Here is a 25,999-nt window from a genome sequence, read left to right on the forward strand (position 1 = left end):
ACATTTTACAAAACACAAATGCAATGTAAATACTCTTATGGAAGTATTGTATATATGTAAATACAATAATTTAATTATATAACCACAAAATATAACGACTATGCAGATAATAAATCAAAATATGCAGAATGTGCAGCATAATTTCCCAGTGCTCTGTGAGGCAAAACCGCACGCTGTGAAACTTTTGATGTTAGTATTTATAATATGCTTAGATAGTCATTTTCTGTCAGCAATTTAATACTTGTGCGATATGTGAAAATTCTCATCTACTAGCTGTTTTTTTTAATGGAATCTGTTTGCTAGCATCGCCTTGATACCTCGATTTGTGGGTATCTCAGCCGAAATGTCTAGAACGTCACCATATTCTAGAGCCAGAAGACCGGCAGTAGGTCTAAGGCGTCTACGCAGTAGACGAGTAGATGACTTCAATGGGAAGCCCCTTCAAATGACAGCACCACAGCACTAGCTCAGGCAGACGTCTTCATTAAAATAGAGTTGCATATAGTTCTGCAATAACTTTTAGAAGCGTGTTAAATTAATTAGCAAAAGTAAAAAAAAAATCATTAATGAATGAAAAAAAAATTATGAGGATATTTAGTTAAAAAAGACAGTCTACTAGCCACTCAAGGAAGCCCTGTGTCGTGGGCAGCTAGTCTATTCCTTTTGATATATTAGCGATACTTGCGCCATAATAATTTCTATGTAACTTACAATTTTATAATTTAACTCTTGTTGCACTAGAAAAAAACTTTTCGCCATTAGACAGGTTGAGAAGAATTATTTAAGTTTAACCAATAGAAATACATTTTTTAAGTTATACTTCTTTAGACACATTGTAAATGTATACGATGCGCACGCACAAAAAATCGACACTCTGAAGTGTCGGTTTTTTGTGACGATTAGACTTCTACATATATGTATTTATAGTCAACATTTAAGTTTTTCCTATTGTTTCGCCAAAGAAGAACTTCTAACGCGTGTACATACAAGTACACACACGTGGTCAAATCAGTCTTGTAACCAATAAACCCATCTATATAATATGTATGTGACAGTACCCATTAACAAAATAAGTACAAAAACGAGGGTAATTAAGTCATAAGCAATGTTATTCGAAACCGAAATTTTAATTACGCGGAAGCTCCGGAAATGAAACATTAATTATGCAACAAAACCGAGTGTCGGAATTGTTTCCAAATTATGCAACGCCATTTTCAATTCAAACTTGTATCTAAACAGGTTAACTATATCGGGTTCGCGGTAATTACCTACTCGTTTTGAAAACTAATTTCAAACTAAATTTGTACCTACACTTCAAATTTGTCCGTAAGCATGGATAATTTTTTATTTTCAATATTTCCCTAATGGGAAAGGCAAAGGACTTTAGTCCATACAGCCAAGTCTTATTTTATCACAGGTAAACAATCAATAACAAGCATTAGTGGCATTCGCTGATCCATACTCACTATTTGTCTCATTATTATATGGTCAATATTACCCTATATTCTTGGATCGTTTAACAAACATGGATGACTTTTGATGTTTCGCGGGTAAACTATCAATGGCATGCGTCGAGAATATATACTTTAATTCAATTATTATGTAGTTGAGTAACGTCGGATCACAATTTGTAGTATGATAAGTATTCTCAGTAGAAATATCATAGTTAAAACTGCAGGCAACATCTATGTAAAATATAGCTTCCGTTATAATTAGTTTCCAATAATTGAATTTCAATACCGCATATTACCTTGTCATTTGCCGGCGCTGTATTTATTATATTAATTTTCAATATGCATGAGAATATTGGCCACGTTCGTTCTAACGCTAAACTTTATTCAAGCTTTTATAAGTTTTTTTACAACAGTTGAATATATTTTTAAAGTGATATCTTTTCAAGTATACTGAATAATGTAAATAATAATAAAAGATTATTAGAGAATTTGAAACTGACGAAACTAAATCGTTTGTTCAATTTTGGGGGCAAATCGTCGTGGTTCATGTAACATTCCTCCCTCGCTAGGGGGATGCCTAAGCCCATTCGGGGCATATGCCCCCATCGGGTAGTGTATGGATTTGCACCCTGCTGATACTGGGCCGTACGGGGGCGGGCAATATAGTCTTTTGTAGGGGCTGCAGCGCGCGAGGAGGCATAGGCTCGCTACGCGCAGCCGATGGGGACAAAGTGATGTGGCGTCTTTTATAAAGCAACATCACCATTTTAACTTGCCCCAAAACGTCTGGGTCTACGTATCATACATGAAGACTAATCACCTCCTTTTTTGAAATCAGTGAAAACAAGTTGGATTATTAAATGTAAATATTAGTAACGCTAAATTATTACATTGCTAAACGCGAGAAACATTGGGGCGGATTAAATTAATAAATGAATTTTAATTTGGTTAAAATGTTCTTTTAAAAGAATTTGTATCTAAAAGCAACTCAAGGGAAATGTAACCAAGCTGGCCCTTTAAGATCTATTTTCGTCATTACTTCGTCACTCAAAATTAAATGGTTTAACTGGAGTAGAGAGAATTCGTTCTCAAGTGGTTTCAGTAATAAAACGAGCTATTATACTAAGGAAGCAAGAGCGGTTTGAGATGCCAAATTATACACGAGGAAAGTATGTTGGATTAATGAAATAATGACGTAATAAGAGAAAGTTTTAAATTTCGAATAAAGTTGTTCTTTTGTATTAGTTACTTTTTTGTTTTATTTATTCATTTGTTTTAGTTATGTTTTTATATTAGTTATGCTTTTGTTTCAGTTATTTTTGGTTGGTTTGTACAAAGCCTTCCTTTAGAAGCGTGGCATCGAAAATTAAAGTAGCCATGATGATCGCCAACCTTCGAAATGAGAAGGCATAAGAAATAAGAAGTTATTTTTTGTTTTAGTAATTTATTTGAGTTATTATTATGTTTTAGTTATAGTTTGTCACGTCAAAGTGTAATATCGTGTACTGTTAACGAAGCTATCTCATAAAACAGAGTGTAATTTCAAGTAATTGTAACCTTGTTACACAATGAAAACAATTCCCTCGTAATGACACCAAAGAAGTAGATGGAAGGATAACCGAAAAGCCACCACTGCAAAAATAACAAGGAATTTTTACTAGTCTTTTTCGTATTTTCCTAAATAAACTAGAAGTTTGTAACAATGCGAACCTAAGGAAAGTACTTAGCAACAAAAAGGCTGTGCGGGCGAAATGGTTTGAAACGAAAGATCGACCCACGGTACGAAGATAAGGTTGCGGTTATAAAGAACATGTTTAGTTTTAGGTAAAGAATTATTTATGGAAATGTTTCCTTAACATTTGCTGTAAATAAAAATAAATCATTTGAAGCAGCTGCTTACAATATAAAAATCACATAAACCGAATTCATTATATTAGTTTAAAGCTTCAGCTAGTTCATGTATGTCGGTGCATTCAAAAGTTGTGGTTTTTTAAGCTATTGTGTGCATATAACTGTTGTCTGCGTTCCTATGGATAGACCCAAAAATTAGTTTTTCTTAATAATAACCAAAGGAACCCTATAACTATTGTGTGTGCTGCCAGAACTCTATTTTTTTTGTGCTCTGCTGGTAAGTGCTCTGATAACGCTACCGGGACCAAACTTTTAAAATCTACTTTAATGTATGTTAAGAGAATTGTAAATACTTGTGGCGACACAACCTCTTTAGATCTTGGCCTCAGATTTCTGAATCTGTTACTAATCATTTTTAAATCTAACAAGCAACTAGGTGATCAGCCTCCAGTGTCTGACACACGCCGTCGACTTTTTGGGTCTAAGACATGTCGGTTTCCTCACGATGTTTTCCTTCACCGTTCCAACAAATGTTAAATGCGCACATAGAAAGAAACTCCATTGTTGCACAGCCGGGGATCGAACCTACGACCTCAGATATGAGAGTCGCACGCTGAAGCCACTAGGCCAACACTGCTTATAATTCAAAGTTCATTCAACAATTAAGAAACGTCTGTTAATCGTCGAATTTCATTATTTTTAAGGCATTATTTGTGGCCTTTTGAAAACATTTAAACGAATAAATTGTATATACTTAGAAATAAAAAAAAGGCGTGATGCTCACAGACTTACTCTGCGGATAGCCACCGGTCTAATGAACATCTTCCATTAGACGAGATTTTACCATTCCAGCACGTCCCGTTCTAATCTACCTGATACCGCTCGCTTTTGATAAAAGTTAATTAAACACCTGCTTATTAAGCCTTGACCGTAATACTAAATAGAGAAATGAGTCCGGGGATAAATCAATAATTATAATAAAGGCCGTTTATTTTTCTTCAGTTTAGTGGTGTGATTCAATTTATATTGATGTTTTCGTAAATTTTTGAACCTTTTGTATATTTTACTAACTGACCCAGCTAACTTTGTTCCGCCTAACAGTCTAATAATATCGTGTTAAAATCAGATAAACTTAATTCAGGATTTCATTAAGGTAACTTGTCTATATCGCCAATATTGCGATATTGCATGTTAAAGCACTTTCTTACATACAATTTTTTTTATGACGTATCTTCGATCAAGATCAAAGCCTGGTTATACATCTCTTAATTCACCTCAAGATCTTGAACTGACACATATTCAATGTAAAATGATGGTACCATATGCCTTTTGCATTCATAAAATTATTTATTTTATTGACTGTTATTCGATAACTTATCCGATATTTTATTACTTTTTCTGCTATTCGGTGAGAAGAATCCACCCAAAAAACGATAACTAACATTGGTTCAGCCAATCTTGAGTGGTGTAACTAACACGGCTTTGTTTTATATATTAAAATATAGTATTAATTTAACAAAATAAATAAATAGATTAACGGCTTAGAATTATCAACTAATATATACACATACATTTACACCAGTTTATTTGTACGATTCACCGGCTATTCCAATGGACATCAATAATCTGAAGACAAAAGATGACATTCAGAACATAAAATATTTCTAATACATATATACGAAAAGATATACATAATAATGTATCAATAACCTGAGTAGCCTAAACACGTTGCAAAACTTGATTCACGATTCAAAGTTATTGTTTTCAGTTAGCAATTAATTACAGTCAAAGTTAAATACCTTTGTATCTGGGATTCAAGTTTAGCTATAAAATTATTCATGGCTATTAGTTTGGTTAAATTAAAGTCCGCATTAATACATATATAATTCAGTCGAATATTTTTTTAATTAGTATTTGACATCTTTGTCGCTACTCCCCTTTTTAATTTACTCTTCTTAAAGCCCCAGGTAGCATCGGAATACTGGGCGTTTACATATCAAATGTCAATGGGCCCCACTGCTCACATGGAGTATTGCTCTAACCTCGCACCACCACTATTGAAACCCAGTCGTACAAACAAAAGAGCGTAGCAATCATAAACTACGGAATTAATTCTACATGACATATTCCTGAGTTAGTTAGTTATAGATTTTTTTTATCATTGTTATTAAGCAAAAGCGTAAGTTTATATATGTTATTAAAAATTAATTATTTATTACCGTAACCAAGAACCAGGGAATATATTCATGATACGAATTCTTAATAGGCCGGCAGCGCGCTTGCGAGCCTAGCAGACCAAATAAGATTGAACGATAAGTATACAAAGTTCTTTAACACTCCAGTGTCCATTGGCGGCCGTATCACTTAGCATCAGATGAGCCTTCTGCCCGTCTGCCTCAAAAAAATAAAATAAAACGTAATAAATAACTTTTAAATTTCATTTTACAGATGCAAAAATAGATCGCTATATTTAACTAACAAGACAACGCCTCTACTCTCAACTCGCTTAAACTGTTTAACTTTTGTCTAATTATATAAAAAAAATAGATTTATTTTTAATTAAAGTAGATTTCCAAAGCGTAACAATTTAAAACTTCGACATACTGTTTCAATGAAATTTTCCGGTTCCACTCAGTCGTAGTTATGTGGAACCAGCTGCCCTCTGAAGTATTTTCGAACCAATTCGATTGATGTTCCTTTAAGAAAAGAGCATACTAATTTATATAAGCAATCCCTCCGGCAACGTGCCAATGGAGTGAAATGTCCCTTAAAATCAGGAGCATTCTGTCAGTATGCCCCGTGTCAAAAAGCAATAAGGTCATTTTTGCGGTTGCTATAGTTAGAAATATATACGATAGCAATAGTTATGACAGCAATACTTACTATGACTACTGCTATTGTCTATTTATTCATTTATAATGGAAAACACAGAATACAAAACAAAGTAAAGGAAATCAAAACATGAACACGTCAGTGTAGTTATGTGTGCGATTTAAAGAAAACTCCATTAGATTCCAAGTTGGATTGGAAGTTGCATATCTTCAGAGTTCAAGAAATAAGCTTTAGTTATTTCTTTTTTAGTTAAAATGCCTAGCTGTATTCTAACGATTGTAAAAAAATCCTTTATAATGATTGTCATGCAAACTCTAAACTTAGTGGCTTAGTTATGTCTCCAAGCGTCTAAAAGTGTGGCCACCTTAAAGTTGAATACAACTTGTTACCGGGTACGAAAATTGAAAATTCAGTTTTCAATGTTGAATTCAGACCGCTGAATGATGCCTCATTAAACGAGATGCCAGCGCAAATTGCGCTTTATTGTTAACGAAACTGTCGGCTGAAACTTTTATAAATTTATCCGCGTTAAATTATGGTCAACGCTTTACTAAGTATAATTTGTGTAATTAAATGGTCGTTATAATTACGCCTGCTGAAATGTGCCTTGATATTACTGAATATTGAAGCCTAGTTTGTTGTATGTTTGGTAGAACTGATACCTAGCGAAAATAAATAATACATTAAATTTGCCGAAGATTGACATAATTTATGAGTTTTTACTTAGTTTGACTTAATGTTCTATAAACCCAAATGAGAAAGATGGTGTTTTTAGTAAGTTTCCATCGCTTTCGTTTTGAGTCTCATATTTCACATCCCTCCGAGTCTTCCCGGCTCTTTTTGCCTCATCTACAAATGTAATAGGCAATGTATGTTTCATGATCATTTGCTAATGTAACAGGCAAGTAGGTGATCAGTCTCCTGTGCCGCCACGCCATTGACATTTTTGTTCTAAGCAAACCCGTTTCCTTTAACGTTCTAGCGAATGTTAAATGCGCACATAGAAAGTCCATACCACAGCCGGGGATTAAACCTACGACCTCGGGTATGTGAGTCGGACGCTGAAGCCATTAGGCCAACACTGATTTTTAAATGGCATAATTGATATTTGATATATAAGTGTGTAAAATGTGAGAAGTCATTTTGCCTGTATGTTTTAAGCATACATTTACGACTTATAAATTAAATAAATAAAACCTTGGTATTCAATTAGTATAGTAGTATTTTAATATGATGTAGACTGTACATTTGGTTCAACCAGACTTTCTTAGTTTTGAGTGGCGATTTTCTAAATCGTCTATGTTACGCCCGGAGAGTATAGCCAGACGCAAGCACTCAACTGTTATTATGCATTCAATCCTTACATAGCAATTAATAATGCAACTTACACCCCGAAAGTCTCTCTCTAGTCAGACGTAGGCCTTCTCTTCAATTTATTGCATTCATTCGTTTTTTTTAATGTAGAGCTTGAGGGCTCGCAAGTGCGTTGGCGGCCTTTTAAGAATTTGTACGCTCTTTAGAATTTTCAATTCGTTAGATAGGAATTACCATTTTAATATACCTACAGTAAAACTAAAAGTACCCGATAACCCCACAATATATATTTAAGTATATCCATTACTTTTTTTATATTGCGGTATATTTTATTGAACCCATATTTAGGTCTAGATAAGTACTAAACGAGTATCCAGGCAAATGTTTCAACGCCCATTAGGTCCGTGGATGGGTCAAGCGGACTCTCTCTACTAATTACTAATGTTGTGTAATTTTGCTGCACGCCAAAACTTTGCCTTCATTCGTAAGCAATTAACGTTAAAAATAATGTACTATTAAGTTTTATGTTATTAGTACTCTTAATGGTATGTTATTTCGTATACACAGTAAAAAAAAAATAAGTAAATTAAGTTTACAATGGATAGACGATCGTGTATTTGTTATAAATTTAATTATTTTGTATTCCTACAGATAATACTACACTATTTCCAAACCAATTAATTGTCATAGGGTCCTCGAAGAAAGTCCTTGCGAGTGCGCAATCCCTCTGGCATTGAGTGTCCATGGGCAGCGGTGTCACTCAACATCAGTACAGCCCGTTTGCTCTCTGTTCTTTAAAAATATATATATATATATATTAATTTTATTTTATTTAAGATATGTATATTGTCTATAATTCGTGATACTTTGTTCTCTTAGGTGTAACTTTCCTCACCCCCGATAAACGATATATGCAACACAAAAGAAAAAATAACAACTTCTACTTGTTCCTGAGATAAATAAAATAATATCAAAATACAGTTTTTCTCGCCACGCCATGCTCAACGATTTCATCCGCCGCAGACTGCTTTCGTCAATGTTGCAGCCATTTTGGAGCCAAAAATTCAATTTAAAAGTTATTTATTTATTTAAATACAATTTGTACACATGCAAGTCAAATTTGCGGCATCCGATCATTAGTCTAAAAGGAGGCCTTGATCTGAGAAGAAAGGGCAAAAAGCTCAGCAAGTTCGTTCTTGCCTTTACAATACTTACTTTTCGAGCGTGATATATTTGGTAGTGGCTGATCAAATTAAAAAAAAGCTTGGTATGTATTATTAAATGCGAAATTTAGTAGAAACTAAAATTTATAATAGGAAGCGTAATATTTTTCTTAATTTTGTAAAATACATGTTATGTATTTTAGGATTTATAGATTGTACGTATATACTGATTATACATTATATATGATGTGGTTTAGTTTAATAAATAATTAAGCACTTATTATTTCTATGAAAGCAATGTTGGCTTAGTGCGGCTCTCATCCCTGAGATTGAACCTACGGCAGTTTCAATCTCCGGGTACACCAATGAACTTTCTATATGCGCTTATATATATATAACATACGCTTGAATGGTAAAGAGAAACATCTAGAGAAAACCGGCCTACTGTAGACTCAAAAAGTCGGTGGTGTGTCATGAACAGGCTGATCACCTATTTGCCTATTAGATTCATAATCTTGATACATGCAGACCTAGCAATGTTGTAGCACCACTGAATTTTTTCTATGTTCTCTAATTTACAATATATGTGCTTTAAATTACAAAGTAATTAAAAATTTAATTAACATCTGAATCATTTTGTTTAACATCACTACATCAAACCCTCCGTTGTTTCATGTTATCGTGTCAGATTGCATGGAAGACCGAATCCGTAATTTTGGTAATATCTAGTTAATTTCAACTCGACCCAACGTACGGAATAATTTGTAAATTGTGCTACGATATATGAGGGTTGTGTTATGTGTTAATTAATTCGTCTTAGCCGTCAATGCAAAACTACATCCTTGTCAATGTTTAGAATATGTATTATGTAACGCAACCAATTATTTTAAGTTTACCTTGCCCTTCATTAATATTCCTTTTGCACATTTCTTGTACTTAATCTAAGAATAATTTGTTTAAAGTATTCACGAAATATTTAGTTTTAACAACATCAACCTACTCAACAAACGAAACGATAATGAGGTTTTTGGTAACTTTCCCAAATATCACCATAAATGTGTATTCATTTACGTCTTCAAACATTTCTGATATTCCGTAAGACGAATCGTACGTGTTTTATTTATGGAATGTCAAAAAATTCAAATTTAGAATCACACCAAGTTTTAAGCTTAAACACTAGTAACAAAGATAATATTATTTCTATTAAACGTTAATAAGGTCGAACACTATCGTTTTTTGTTACATTTCCCAAATATATGCGTTACACACTTAAGTAATATAATATTTCTATTAAACGTTAATGAGGTCGTATACTTTAGATTTTTTGGTAAGTTTCCCATATCTGCAAAGATATGTTCATTCGTCTTTTGTTTATAGAACGTCATAAAATTTAAATTTAGAATCACACCAAATTTTAAGCTTAAGCTCCTATTATGACAAAGATACAAAATTCGAATTACACTAAAATTTTTAGATCTTAGTAATAACATAGATATTTCAACGTATTCAAAAGGGTATTGCTGATGGTACATACAGATGTTAAATCGAGAGAGCTAATGTATCGCGTCATTAGCTAATGTACAGGAAACCACAACGTTCGCTCCGCTTTTTGCACAAATATCTCTGTTTTGCTCTGTGTTCACCTCCGACCTGAATTGAGGGCCAAGATCCATATTACCTTTTGTGGCATTGTTCTAGTTGCGTGAGGTATCATTTTAGTTAGAAATAAATATCGAGTGTAAATACGCTTTGTTAAATTCGTCTTTGTTCAAAGCTGGTATGAAACCAGCCAAATAGATAGATAGATTTTTTTAAAGGACACTAAGATAATATAATTTCGAATTTAAAGGACAGGATGTTCAACATTAAATTAAGAGGCATCTTTTTGGGATTTGCTCTAAAGGTAATACAAAAAGTAGTTAAAAGAAATAGGTAGTAGTGTTTTATAATCCGAGTTAGGAATACAAAATGAAATAAAAAAAATCGTTTTAATTTTCTCGAATTTATAATATTTAGAAAAAGCAATATTATTAGCGTAGATTATTATAAATGTCACAGTACAGAAATATAACGTTTGAAATCTAAGCGTCATATGGGGGGATTTCAGTCCCACATATACTCGTGGTATATAAGGGGCTAAAATCGCGTAATATGAAATTACTTTATAAAAGTACCATATTGTAAGGGTTACTTACTGCATTCATTTAGGTTCTAACATCGTCTAAGTACGGTACGTTTTGTAAGTTGGTATATCAGGCCAATAGCGTGATACCGACAAAAAACTTATATATGTATGTAACTTCTATTGGGATAATAAATGGGATTAAAATCAATACATGTATTATTTTAAACATTTCTACTCAGATATGAATTAATTAATAAACATATTTTCCATAAAATTTTCATGACACAAAATCGGCGGAAAATCTCATTTCCCATCTCAAACCCAGATCCATTTAAATTTCATACTTCTCTTTACGAGCGACGTAAATGTTTAATTTATCTCAGCCGTGTGAATTTTGATTACCAACGACAAATTATATTCAACTTTCGTGTTTAATTACTCGTTAAAATGTTTCATTGCTTGCTTGATATTACTAAAATGTATGTAAACCGACAGGCGTTGTTCGCTTTCATATTGATATATGTATTACGTGTAACGGGCCTTTTTATTGTTTATTTATTTATTCAGGTTTTACCCTATACTATATCTACGGTATATATATAGACACAATATTTTTTATCTCTAATGTATCACAAGTTAGGTAAACATATATGTTAGAAAATAAAATAACTTAATTTTTTGTTAAGCAGAACAAAAATTACCAGCAAAAAATTATTAGGTACGACACAGGCAATCAAAATAGGGTTTTTATCCTAGTCTGATCTTGCTTCTCCACGGCTATCCGGATTTATTGAACAGGTCGGAGCCTTCTACGGCCTCTGGGAAGGTTTGAAAGTTTCTTTTCCAAAACACTATCTATGTATTAGTAATTAGTTAAATTTTACAATTAGTGAATATTGTCTAGCTTGTTTTTCCGAATTAATATCTTGTTTGTTTTTAATTCGTGCGTCATTTTTATAGGCATATTGTGATGTATTTACATACAAGAGATACAGACATATCAAGCAATTTTGTTTTATTTTATACATAGAACGGGGGGCAAACCGACAGGAGGCTCATCTGATGTTAAGTGATACCGCCGCCCATGGACACTTTCGATGCCAGAGGGCTCGCGAATGCGTTGGTTTAATAGTTGTAGGAATGATAAGCAAGTGATTGAGATATAATTTCGTCGTCTATTTCACAGATATTTCACTTATATGATAGGTCCCTTTATACGTTTATTTAGTTAGGTAAAGCTTACGCTTAAGTTAGCTTCTCTAGTCCCCAAAAAAAGGTCATATAGGCATACCTTAGAGCTAAAAAGTCAACGGCGTCTGTCGATAGAAAAAATAAATGAACACGAAACAGATAAGCTAACCTTTTTGTTGAAGAGTGTCTGGAATTTATTTACGGTAAAGACAAGTATTAGTTTAATTTCAGTACCACGGCTGGCAAATAAGAGGCTAAATTGAATTAACTTTCATATATAATAGCATAAATATGTTTGAAGATGAAGATGCACGTCTCTTAAAAGCAACCCAAAAAATCTGTTTCATGCTTGTAAAACTTTTGCCGAGTTCGCAAGAAAAATGTTCTTCTTTAAGTTGTACTAAAGTACTCTAAAATATTACCTTAAAACCAAGTGATAAAAACGTCTTAAGCCTCACTAAGGGCGTGTTCACATTATTCTGTAGTATTTAATATAAATGCTATCCTAGCCTTTTGAAATGGGACAGCCTATTAATCTAGATGTATGTAATTCTACGACCAATACTCACACGGTACCAAATTAAAATAAAACACATTAGAAAAGCAACTCCAGACATAGTTTTTTTATATATCAAACGGGCAGAACCTGTTTTTAAGTTATATGATAGTGCCCATAGACACTCAATGCCAGAGTAAACCAGTGCCAGAATAAAGTCATAAACTAATGAAAACCTGGCTGCTAATTGTTTTATGTACGAAATTAATTTACTCACTATATTTTTAAATTAATTACTACTCATACGGTAAAACAAATCTTACATGAGAAAACACTAATCACGCCACCATCTGTATTGTCCAACCTTGCCTTTTGATTCTATCAATCGTCGTCAATCGCCAATCCTCATGCGTTTTTAAACATCAGCATGCAATAGCCCTAACTTGTATTCGTAGGTTCTCAGCAGTAGACATAAATCCTTTTTATCCGTTAGGCGAATTGAAAATCTGCTCGTATTTATTGACAATCTTATCCAATAAATTGCTTATTTATTACTCTTATGTTAAAATATGAACGATTAAGATTGAGAGAGAAGAGATTTGGGTCTGTTTCACGATGTATGGATAAAGTACCAAATATCTATGCTATTATTCGGAAGGTAAAAGTTCCGAAGAAATTTCGCGAGATGTTAGATACCTAACAGTCGTGAAACGCAACATTAGTGTTTATCATACCAATATGCTTACAGCTTATTTGGAACTTACCCGGACATTCTGAAACTGGTCTGTTTCTTCTGTTCAGAGTTGAGACTTATGTCCGAAGATTTGACGGAAGCACCTCTTACCATTTTCCTACTTTATATTATGTGAAATAATTTAAATATTTCAATAGAGTTAAGATGAAAGATAATAAGAAGAAATTTTAAAATACACATAATGTAGGTCAAAATTTTTTATACTTTAGATCGTAGAACATTTCAGTAGGTTTTCAATGTTTGACAGTATGAAAAATAGGTGCAATCTGAATAAAACATCGCTTTATGAAGCGTTATCGAGACAAAGTATTAAATAATAATTAATTTATAAGAACACATTAACAGAAAGAAAGAAAAAAAAAATTTTTAGACACAATAATATATAGGAATATATTATATAGATAAAGTAAAGTGCATTGGCCCCCCAAACTAAGGTTCCCTGTCTTGTGGGATTTAAACTATTTGTGTACAATAATAATATTTTCTATTTCAGCATAGGGCTGGTAAATCAAATATTATATGAGTTTAGTAAATGTATGTAATCGTGATTTCTAAATGTTAGTAATAATTTTGTTCAGAACGAAGTGATTAAAGATGAAAGGGCATCGGCAGGAGAAAAAGCGTTGGGCAAAGAAAGCGCGATTGTATGTATGTTAGGTTTTCGTTTATATAAATATAATTGATTATTATTTTTTTATATTTCTATTATTCATCACTAGACATAAAACATAAAAAACTGATGTATTTAAAATATATAATGGTGGCAAAATGTATACCAAGGTGCTCAAAGGTAAGTGGGTAACTGGATATCTACCGTGTAGGCAAATAATTCTTGAATGTGAGCAAATATATATTTATATTAAATATGTCTCTCGACTTTAAAATATGGAAAACAAAATGGCTGACCACAAAATTGTACGGTTCATTGCACTTTAGCGTCGGCCATGATATAATTCGACGATAAATTATAACAGTTGTTTGTGAATTATTTAATTATTTATGAATGTTCGTTAACCACATTATTTCAGTGGCTGCGTACCGATATAATCTTTATTTTAATTAAATGAAATGAGAATCTTTTTTAATGTTTTAAATTTATCCTTATTTACCCTATTTTTTCTTTGATTACTACTTTTCGATAAAGGTTTTGAAAATATAGATAAAGATTAAATGTTGTATTACTGAGCTAATTATGTTAGGGCCAGCGGTGAATCCAAAAAAACAATGTATTTAAATTGCCTTAAATATATATATGTATTTTTACTACTATAATAATAGTTATAGACTACTTACTAAATTGAGGATTTGACCAGACCGATATTTAATCAAACCTCATGTCTGTTGTACGCTTTCTATTATAATGACGTTGCGTCATAAGGGTGTAGGTATTGAAAGTCAAAGGTAGTGCAATGGATATGTAATAAGCTAATAGAAATTGTAAAATAATATCTATGAAATTAAATGTGCGTAGAAATCCGACTAATCATCTGAATGTAAATCTTGTATCAAAACGATTCGACGAAACTCATTGTTATAATAAACTTATTAATTCGTAAAATTTTATTTTTACAAAAAAATGTAAAAATTACATTTTGTTTCAGTTGCAGCGATAACTGTGATCTTCGAGGACAAATACAATGACGTCCAGAACCGAATCTTTAAACAATACAGGTATAGTATAAAAACATATTCAATTAACATAAATAATAGAGTATACTTTAGATATATTTAATTTTGTATTAAATTGTAGCAAGATTCTCAAGCAAGATAATCTCTAAGAGTCTTTAAATCACAGATAAGTTTTTTTTTATAAAAGTATGAGTAACACGACTGAAATAAAAAAATACAGTATTAGTATTATTATTTATTCAGTATTAATAAAAAAACACGGTGCATATATTATGTACATAAAACGTTAAAATGTCTGCGAAAAAATTTAGTAAAACATTTTTTTGGCTAAATTTGTAATTTTAACTAGTTTGCTAGTTTGCTTCTATCAAGCGAAGTAGAAACGTAAAGTGGGTGTTACTATTATCTTCACTTACTACTAACCTCAACTTAAGGGACTTCATTTATAAATTTTATACTTCCCTCTCTTTTTATTTAATGTTAAACGAGGACAACATTAAAGGAGACAAAAGGACAGAATCGTCGTGAAACGCCTCAGTAATGTTGGACAGTGAAATAAAAAAGCGCTTATCAGCTGTTTCGCTGGAAAGTCGCTGTTTTATTGCCTTTAAAGTTTTATGGTTGCGACTGTACAGTTAATGCCGGTGATACACTAAGCTTATTAAAGTTTAGGTTTTCTATAAATTACTTTAAAAAATATATAATAATAATAGAATACAACAAAAAAAATAATAACAATGTTTCGTACTTTTCATTCGTCTTATTTTACCAAGAGAATTAAATAAATATGAGTATTTATTTAAATACAATTTTATTGATCGGTTTTTATTGAAGTTTATTTAAATAGAAAGTCATATTCAATTACTATTTTTTATAAAAGTTTCTGTATATGCAGCTACTATATTATAGTAGTATATTATTATTATTAGTATATATTATATACTTTTTAGAACAATTATAGGAAGGGTTTCCTAATTAAATTTATTGATATAAAAGTTCCATTCTATATAATGAGAAATATATACGTGTATATAATGCGAGTGGCAAGCCTATGAACATTTTTAAGGGCATTTTCTTTACGTAATATAATTCAAGCCCGCTGTAAGGCAGGTCCCACCTCGATCAGACAATGATAAGTACATTTTTGCTCAGTATGACTGATTAATATATCGAGTGTTTCATATTTTAATAGCTCCTTCAAGCTTTCTCAATAATTTAATTGCTTATACTGTAAAGTAATGAAATTGCATTTATCATATTCTGACATATGGCCACATAAATGTATGTGTACTTTGCAAAATAATAAAGATGCAAGTATTTAATTAAAATTTTAAAGTATGAATAAAAATTATTATATTTTAATTTCCTCCTCAATAAACGTGCTATTTTAATGTAATTAGCAGTTACATCGAATTTCGTGATCTCATTGCACCACTAACCTTTAAATTTATGAGTAAGAGAGTGTCAAAGTAACAACCTAGCTAGATGCTCTATTGCGGGTTATATTAAAAGCTATGTTAAATTTGATTAGACTCTGTTGATGATTGAACCTCTGACAGCTAATGGGTCATATTTTTATAAATTTATTTATTTTACAGAATAATGTTATAAAATCATAATATGTTATTAGAAAACCGTCGTGGAAAATAAATGTAACCATAGCAGTCTTATTTAGGAGCGATCAAATGCATATAAATGTAGGTTTTCAATTACTTTTTATGTTGGGCTATTTAAAGTTAACGTTAGGCTATCTAATAACTGACTGGGTAGTGTATTTATCAGCCGTGGTAGCAAATAAATCAACCTTATCTCGCCATATACATACGTTGCTTGATCTCCATGCCGAAATTGCGTTACCGCTTGTGTTAAACTCGTGTTTTATGTAATTTTATAATAATAATTTATTTAATCCAAGAATATGGTACAAAATGTTAAGGTGGTACAATCGTAAATCGTTCGCATATACTGCCACACACAATGGCGCGCAAATATATCTAAATTTACATTTTACATTAATAGTCAAAGTCAATTCTTATATCATCTGTGATCTACATACTTTGCATATTACTTTTTTAAATGTGTATCAATTACTCTTATCTCACGTATCAATTATTGAATAGTATTTTTTTTCAAAAGAAATGCGTTTTATGAATATAAGCTGAGGTTCTAGACCGTGTTTATTAAATAGAATTTTGAAAATTTCCACATAATTGCGAGTTCATTGTATTTTAAGGTTTATTTACTATTTATTTATTTATTTACATGTTTCTACATTATTTTATTTTAGAATTTTTAATTTACTTTATACGGGTGATTTATGTTAGTTAGTATAATGGTAGTAGTAAGTAGTACACCTAGCGTCATCTAGTGTGTTATCTAAGTCACACGTATTTAGACATATTATTTATTACAAACAAAACACACACACATAAATACACAACACAGCAGTAATCAAAGAGAAAAATTTAAATAAAAGATATAAAGAGAGGTATATTATTTTTTCCCTTTCCCCTTCGGTCCGTCTCAAGCATATATTGCGTGTGTGCTGTGGCTGTAAATGGCCCTGGCTCAGCATTCAGCAGAGTGTTCCACAGCGCTGGTCATTCTGCCAGAGACCACATCAGCTAGTTTTTTAAGTGTCTTTCAATAAATCAGTACAGTTCGTTCCAAGTCAAATAACAGACGCACATTGTTTCATTAATGTATATTGGCGTTAAGAAAAGTGTTAAAAATATTACTTGAAACAAGTTTCAAGTGACTCAAAACATTTCTTTGCCAAGCATATAACAATGTTCTTTTGTAGCTAACATTCTCAATGGTGTGGGGTTTTAAAAAAGTTCTTTGAAGTATACCCCTTTTAAAACTCGCATCCATTAAGTCGTATGAACGGAAACCCGCAAGAGATACGGCGTTTCCAAACGATTGCGTACGATTAAACTGCATTCGAGTAATTTTCACAGGAAAGGGATGTGACATATATTTCTTTTTATAAGCAAGGAAGCCGTTTAAAAACGATTCGTAAGATTTGGGGTGAGAATGTAAAATAGAGACGAAACTATTCGTTTTATTGTTCCGTTTGTGTTTCCTACACACTGGTGTATACTTATTTTTTGACATATCACAGCCAACTAGCTTAATTAGCCGTTCAATTAAGAGCCTAGCTGTTTAACTTAACCGCTTGAAAGATGTTGATGTGATGATTTTGAGTGTGAGATCGTGATATGTACTAGTAGGTACTAGAGATAGGTAGGTAGATAGTAGAGAAGGATTTCTCTGACACACCCCGTCTAATGGTTAGGTCTAAGTCATGCCGGTTTCAATATCACACCTTATAAAATAAATATTAATTAAAAAAAACGTCGTACAACTTAGGCGTCTTTGGAACTTAATCAATAATTAATTTCTGCAATCATATGCCTATATTCGTTCATAAGAGTTTACTTGTTAATCCTTAAAATGGTTGCCATATAAGTAATTATATAAAACTCTTCACGATTATAACGGATTAAACAATACTTATCCGGAGCTGGATATATTCGGTAGTGGGTTGATCAATTTTATAGATGGCATTGTTAAGTGCCTATCTCATAGCTAATTCACTGTTTTGCTAGTATTTTTTTGTAACATTTATGTTTACCTACATCGTCATATATTTCTGATAAAAGAGTAATAATAATAATAATATTTATTTATTTTCTCACAAAAACTTACAAAACTTCATAACATGATATGTTAAAGTAAAGTTATTAAATAATTGTCATTCTTCTTTGGAGTAATTGTTATTGTTTATGTGAGACTGATGCCTGTTAAAGGTTGTGCACCTGTGTTACAGGTCATCAGGCCTCCACCACTTCGGATCGACAATACCGACGTAAAGAGTGACATATACCGTAGATATATTTTATTTTGATTTGGTAAACAAAATAAAATATATTTTGGAAACCTTCGCCCCTTGCAAATATTTGGTGTAGAGTATCGATTACATAACAGATAATCTGTCAATATCTTATACAATTCAATTACTACTTTCATCGGGCAAAAAGAAATTATCTGAACCTCTATAATCTCGCTGTTTCAGGAATCTCGCATTTCCCGAGGCCGGGATTACCGATATCCCGCCTGACGGACGGCATTACGGTGAGTAACAAATATATTACCACGAGATATTCTATCGAGTAAGACAAAAGCGAGGGTAGATCAAAAACCACATAAAGTTTTATATTAATGAGATATACACATTTTGTGTTTATAACTGATTGTAAAACCTCATTCTCATTAAAAAGTTTTTATATAAGAACTTTATTAGTATAAAATTGCATGGCATTGGACAAGTAATTAAAAATAATATATATATATAATGACGACTGTGTAATTGACTGTGATGATTTTGTGTGTATGTGTATGGATTAAGAAAAAAAATATATTAAAGGATTTAACAATGCTTCTGTTTTGTTATACATATTTGAGTATACCGAGCCAAAGGTTTAAAGTTGTTTTACATTTGTGGTATGTATGATTATGCAAGCAAGGGTTTTATTTAAGCTATTGTAGCGGTAGAGCGTTTGTTGTATTGATTACGTGGATAGACAGTCTTGTAAATTACGTATCTAATTATATTATGTTGGGTAATATAATTAGCGACGCAAATTGGGTAGCACATTGTTTCTACAGGTGTGATACTTTTTTGACATTCAACACCTTTTTTCTTCAGTCACCGTGACTACGCACGCTGTAAACCACTCGAAACGTTGGATAAATTTAAAATTATGTTAAATAATTATAATTTTACTATAATACATAGCTTCAATCCGGTAAAAAAGTGTCTTCTTTAAATGTAAAAGCTACGTTAATAAAAGACAATACTACATTGTTTTTGGTTCGTATTTTAGTTGAAAGATTTATTAGATAAAAAGTTTATACAAAGATCTCCATCTCATACGCATCTCCCGTTGCTTTGGCCCATATGTATACATCTCTCACTTTCATGACATGACTCTGCGGTTATTGGTACTTTTTCACTTGTCCCCTTAGTACCTCCTGGATTTGGTCCAGGACGACCAGGACTACCCAACTCTTACACCATAGATGTCTTCAAATTAAATTATTAAAAAAAATTCACAGTCTTGATTTTAACTTAGAAACTTTGCTTTTACGTAGTTTAAAAATAAAATACATTACACAAGTAGTACGGGAAAAGCTTAAGCAAAAAAGATAACGAAAGTTGTTTCAAAAAGTATAAGGAACATTTATGAAATGATGTTTATATTGTAGTTATGTATGATTCTCGACAATTAGCTTTATGTATTTGAATTAGGTGAATGTGTTGGTCTATTATATATAGTTAACCTACATAGAGCAAGTCGGTGATCTAAAGTTTTATCTATAGTAGTTATAAATTATTCGTATATATATATATTTATTATTTCATTAGTGCTTAAAAATACACGAAAATTTGACGCTACAAATTGTACACACAAATGAATTATTTGTGTGTACAATTTGTATAATAACATAGAAATTGAAAACGAACAAGAAACGAAATGTAGGCAAATAGAAAAATAAAATACGAGTAATAAAAAAGGGCGATTAAACAAAACTTTGGTAATGAAGATAAAAAATAAAAAATTAATTGTATTAGCGTTTTAAAAGCTATTTTTGCCGTACTACGTGGAAGCAGCTGCGAGTATTTAAGAACCAATTAGACTTAGGGTCCTTCAAGAAAAAAGCGTACCAATGCTTAAAAGCCGGCAACGCGAGCCCTATGGCATTGCGAGTGTCCATCATTGAACATCATGTGAGCCTCCTGCCCCTATGCCCCTGTTCTATAAAAAAAGGCAGCGAAATGCACTAATCATAACATTCTATAGAATTATTTTCGATTGGTCGTATCATTGGTATTATTAAAGTCGTTATAAAGCGTGAATTAAGTTTATTGCCATATTAATTGCGATCATAACGATTTAACCAATAAAACGAAAGGTAAACAAACGCATTATAATACTAATGGCACATGTGCCTCAGATTACTGTATCTGTTCCGTTTAGTGTTCAGTCTTCTGTGCCTGACACACAGTGTCGATTATTTGGGTCTAATGCATGCCGGTTTCCTCAAGATGCATGCACACATAGACAGTAAGTAGGTACATTGGTACACGCTGCACAGTCGGGAATCAAACGTACGACCCCATGGATGAGTGGGCAACACTACTCAAATACTGTATTAAACAAACAGTACTAGCATTCGGCCGTGGTTTACATTAAAATTGACTGAGATTAGTTAAGTAGTAAAGAAAACTAAACTGTCCTGTAAATATTTCCTTACATACAGTGCTATATATATGTTTTAAAAGAAAACAAAGTGTCCTTCCAAAATATAGAAAACACCAAAGTGTTTCAAGTTAAGCGACGCAAAAACTTAGTTCATTTTCTTGTTGGTAAAGTATAAAGTTCCGAGATAAAATAGGTTTTAAAAAATTCCAAAAGTTTGTCTTGTGCCAGTACATTTCGCTTCTTGCAGTTCGTTGATACAATCGTATACATATTTTTACGACTACATTTGGTCACGTGACATTTCAAATAATTATACTGTATACTTATATACCTATACAATAAATTCTAGATACGAGTACTTGATGTTTCCAATATAGCCGAGTGGATCTGGTGTCGCCTGTCAAAGTGTCTGTTTCGCGTCACGTCAAAGTATATTATTTCTACTCTGTTCGCATATTATCCTATGAATGATAAATTGTACATTTACATACGTAAATTTACCTACTTGTTAGTAATACCGGTAGTGGTCAAGTGTTAGAATAAAGTAATTCCAGTTTTATCATCAATATATTATCTACTTATCAAAAATGGGAGAATTATCTGTCTTAGACACTTTAGATATTTAAAGAGGATCTTTCACAAACAAAAAAAGGCCGAGCGAGATGCGTATGTCGACGCTGTGCACAAATTATTAGATATATTAATTATGGGTGTACGACTATTTTGATAGTTTTTTAACTGTAGTAATTTAGATCCATGTTATTATATTGCCCTGTTGCACATGGGCCTCAGCTAAATGAGTAGAGTTATTTTTATTTTTCTTGAAAGAATTGGAGTGTTATTCTTGCTACATTTAATATTACTAGTCTAACAATAAATAAATAGATTTGTATGACCGTTTTGGGATTATTCCAATAAAAGCCAAAAATAGATTATCATGTACCAGTATATCATATATATATATCATATATAATATGATCAATCCAATTCTCACTGTTTACTCACTTTATACGTACTAATGATAATTTGAGTAAATAAAAATCTGCGTTTACCTCACAAGACGTAATACGACCAAATTTCCATCTAAAGTTCTAATATGTAACTACTTAACGAATACTTCAACCAATAGCGTGTGTTTTTTCTTGATCTCCCTTTCTCACTCTCTCTCAATTAGTCTAAATCACTCTCTCCCTTTCCTTCGACAAAAACGCTGCACATCTTCGTGACTTTTCATCCGTAAAAATCCGTTTTACTTTATTTTTTATTTTATTAACCGAATACCCAATACTAACCGTATATTCGTTGCAAATATATAAGTATATATGTTATAACACCTCTGTTGTATATGAAAATGAACCCGGCAATTTGACCCCTACATGCACTTTGCTGAAATATGAATTTTCCGCTTAAACAAGTCATTTTAACCCAGTGTTGCTAGCACAAAATATTAATTAAGCATTTTTATTTAGCATTGTTTAAAACAATGAATTGTTTTTAAATGAGACAGCGTTGTTCAGTCTGAGTCCTAAAATTTTCGAACAATACCGCTGTTATTATGTCCCAACCTGCGTTTAATATTAAACTGGCGTCTGCCACAGTATATTTCCAACAGTATCTCATTTCGAGACTACATTCCTTTCTACGCATAAAGTTAATGTCTAGACTCAATGATAATCGCCTGCCAACCACCCTAGCAGTTAACATTCCAGCCCTTAATGGCCCGTATGAATGCCTGAATGACATATGTGATGGTTTGTCAACCAGTTACCAATATTTAAGCTTCATTTGTTTAAGCTATCGTTTAATATGGTTAAAAGTAGTATTAAGTATATCCACAGCGCAAAATCACACCTACACCTACGTACGGGTATATAGGTGTAGGTGTAACGATAGATATTAAAATTAATCAAAAAGAATTTAAATAAATAAATTATTAGTAAATACTATCACCCTCGTATATGAAATTAATTTAAAAACATCAAAATAATATTTATTTATTCACACTGTTTAATTGTTCTATTACGAAACACGCGTTCTAAATATAAAAATACTAGAATATACAACTTGAACCTAGTTATCGATTTGACACCTAGACCTAACTTTACGATGTCGAATTTAGATGTTGGTGTGCGCGCGCATCGTAATAATTCACTCTCATCGTTTTTCTCCATTCCGCCAATAGAAGTATAACTTCAAAAAATAGTTTTTTGTAAATGGGAAGTATCCGACTGTTTTAATTATACTCTACAATTGCAATTTAAAGTAATGGAGGTGCACTACTTGCTTATTAATTAACTCCTAAAACATTCGTAAAGTCTGTTGTTTAATGAGACTGAATAATATAATTTTAATAAATGTGTATTGAATACACAAAACATTATCGTTTGTAATATATGTGATAACTATAACGTAACGTAGAGTTTTGAGCATTGATTTATGTATAAATAATAATAATAAATAAAAACTTTATGTCCGCTTTATGTATGCCTGAATGTATGAGTATATGAATGGGTAAGTGTGCGTATGTATAGAGTGTAGCTGAGAGTTGTTATAAGCGTGTGCAATTAGTTTTTTGGCAGCTCATACTAATGCCTAAATACCTAAAAAGTTTACTGTAGATTCGAAAACAAATTCTAGCGTTATTTTTACTTTATGATAACAGAATTATACCTTCTTATAACATCGATATTCATTACGATTTATGTAAAGCGTCAAAGTTGACATGATTTATTGTGCCATGCAAGCGATTTCAACTATCGAAGGAACGTGAAACGTTGGAATGTGATTTTCGTGGAGCCGAAAATAAATGTATGAAATCATATGATTTGGAAATTGTTTATAAAAGAACCGTCAAATTAGCATTTGAATATAAATATGTCAATATTATACACACATTTATTTATATCTAAGTGATTTTACAGCTACACATGTATCATAAAAATAAACACTTGAACAATATACAAGGCTAAAACACATTATACTGATAGACGATCAATCAATTCAATTAGGTAGATGAATAAGAAAAAGAAAACTTAAATTAAAAATTAATAAAATTAAAACTACATATGAAAAACAAAACTACTAATCTAACTAATAAACTAAAATCAAATCTTCTTAAAAATGTATGTAACATGTTATTAAATTGTATTGTAGTTAGCTAAAACCCAAAGTTATTGGCAGAGTATTGGCGAGTTACGCAGATAATTAGTGTTCGTTAGAAACACACTTTCTCGCAAATTATGAGTTTTTATTGAGTTCAAACAGATACATTCTACGCCAGGAGTAATACTGATTGTCTTTCCCGTTATACTATACCACAAAGTTAAATTTCCGATATAATAATATGACTATACATTCCTATAACACACTTCTAATTTTAAAATGCTTTCTTAAACACTTTGTTTATTTCAAACAACGTTCTCAATAGAGCTATTGTTCGTGATTTAGTTCACCGCTGAATCCATTTCCGTTTTTCTTTTTAACTTAATTAATCGTTTTTTGTTCGACTCTATCTGCCGCTTTGTTTAAGAGACTTTTTATTGCTTTTTCCGTACAAATGAGTTTCTATAAAAACTAATTGAAATGGAATCGTATATGTATAGAAGCAGTGGCGTTAAAACCTCTTTATGAGTTGTCTAAAATTTTTGTTTTTCGCTTTTGGATTCTATTAGTCATGCTGCTCCTCCTTTCTGCAAAAAATATTCTTTTATTATAGTCACTCATTCCACCGGCATCTGAAACGAGAATCTTTCAGCGCTCGTTATCCTGTGTCAGCTCCAGCTAATTGCTGGCTTGAGTGCAGCAGGTCCTTCTCCACTCTGTCCTCTGTCCTCTTTCCAGCAGTACCTAGGCCGACCTAGTGGTCTTCGAACACTAGGCCGTTCAGCTCAGTGATCTTCATCGCCTGATTCTGGCCTATGCGTAGTCAATTTGAGAGAAGAAATAAAGATAATAATTATTATTATTATTAATGGGTCTTATATATGCGTTGTACTGTATGTGTGGTATAACCCTGTGTAATGTGTGAAATATGTGCGTTCAAATCATTATAAATTTCACAGTGTAAAAATAACGTGTGGAATCCCGTATTTTGGGTTATCCCCGCGTAGGAAGAAATATCCGTGTTATACGAGGAAATGAAATCGCGTATTAATAAATTAAATCGTTATAAGTCGTTACATAGATAATAATATCGTTATAATAAGGATAACTGTACAATGTTATTCCTAGTGTAGTATATATAATATATAGTCCTAAAAAATAAATAATAATCCTATATGTACTAAGAATTCGTTTATATCAATAAACGAATACTCAGTACATACATATGTTAATTTCTGACAGTTTGTACGTGACATAGTTTTCAAAACGAGGTAGCCATGTTTGTGCTTCACCGAATACATATAGTATTTGTATTTCTGTTAAGCTATATCTATTTAGCCACAAAACATTGACATATAAAGGGGAACATTGATACACTTATTATTTATTGACGTATAAAATACATACCGTCATACTCCATGTGTTGTGGAACAACTTTGCCCAACTACAAAAACTCAGACTTAGTGAAGTGCAACTCAATGCACTTCAAACTACAACTTTAGCTTACTCTGTAATCCGCACCCGCAAGGCAATACCAACTTTAGCCCCTTAACAATAAAGTTTAATTAACGGCGGAGTTTAATTTTTCAATTCGAAAACGGTATTTCGTTCTTCGGGAGTTTTAAAACTGCTTATGCAAATGACTCTGGTACCGTTTGATTGAAAAAGTTTTAGTATTGTTTTTTTAGTTTAGTGGAATTTGTTAAGAGTGTATAGCGGGTTCATATAATCCAAATGTTTTATGCGCCTATAATTGGGGTAGCACTAGGATTGTGTTTATGTTAGATGCTGAGTCAGTGCCTACTTTGTTGGTGCAACA

At 32.0% G+C, this 25,999-nt stretch overlaps 1 long non-coding RNA gene across 1 annotated transcript in view; it reads left to right on the plus strand.

Moving 5' to 3' along the window:
* LOC123689959 overlaps positions 1 to 18,948 on the plus strand; it is a 41,226-nt gene extending 22,278 nt beyond the window's left edge. The window contains exons 2-3 of the long non-coding RNA XR_006750808.1: positions 14,782 to 14,851; positions 18,888 to 18,948. This is a non-coding gene — a long non-coding RNA (uncharacterized LOC123689959). The remainder of the gene's footprint in view (positions 1 to 14,781; positions 14,852 to 18,887) is intronic.
* Positions 18,949 to 25,999: the final 7,051 nt, after the last annotated feature.

Source organism: Pieris rapae, chromosome 18, assembly GCF_905147795.1.
Source record: "Pieris rapae chromosome 18, ilPieRapa1.1, whole genome shotgun sequence".
NCBI lineage: Eukaryota > Metazoa > Arthropoda > Insecta > Lepidoptera > Pieridae > Pieris > Pieris rapae.